Source organism: Tupaia chinensis, unplaced genomic scaffold, assembly GCF_000334495.1.
Source record: "Tupaia chinensis unplaced genomic scaffold, TupChi_1.0 Scaffold000243_1, whole genome shotgun sequence".
NCBI classification, from domain to species: domain Eukaryota; kingdom Metazoa; phylum Chordata; class Mammalia; order Scandentia; family Tupaiidae; genus Tupaia; species Tupaia belangeri.
In genome coordinates this window covers 925,975-926,491 of record NW_006159721.1, presented here as the reverse complement: position 1 = coordinate 926,491, position 517 = coordinate 925,975, and positions in this window count along the sequence as shown.

The following is a 517-nucleotide window of genomic DNA, read 5'->3' as shown; positions in this document are numbered from 1 at the left end:
GCCCAAGATCCTGAGAAGAGAATGGAGGAGAAGGGATTGTGGCATGGCCATCCCCCCTGGGGGGTGATTTCTCACTTTCTATCTCTCTGTCTCTCTCTGTCTGACTGGCGAGCGCACGCGCCCTATAGTGAAAATCTCTCCTCCCCGCCAAAAAAATCTCCTCCCCCCCCCAAAAAAAAGAATTAGAAGCAACCACTACAGTAGAAAGAAGAGACACCACAGAAACCCATTTATAGGGCCAGCCCTTGGCAGAACTAAAAAATGTCTAGCCAGGTCCTGGTAGTTTAACTTTAGTACTGTCTCCTTCTCATATCTACAGCCTATCAGGGATTAAGATTGCCTTCTGTGGGACCAGCAGTTGGCATAATGGCTATGTCGCTGGATTCCCATGTAGTCGACTACGGTTTGAATCCTGGATCCATTGGCTTAAACTCACGCCGGGCGCGTGTTCATGCATGAGTGCCCAAGATCCCTAAGGGAGAATGGAGGAGAAGGGATTGCAGTGTGGCCATCCTCC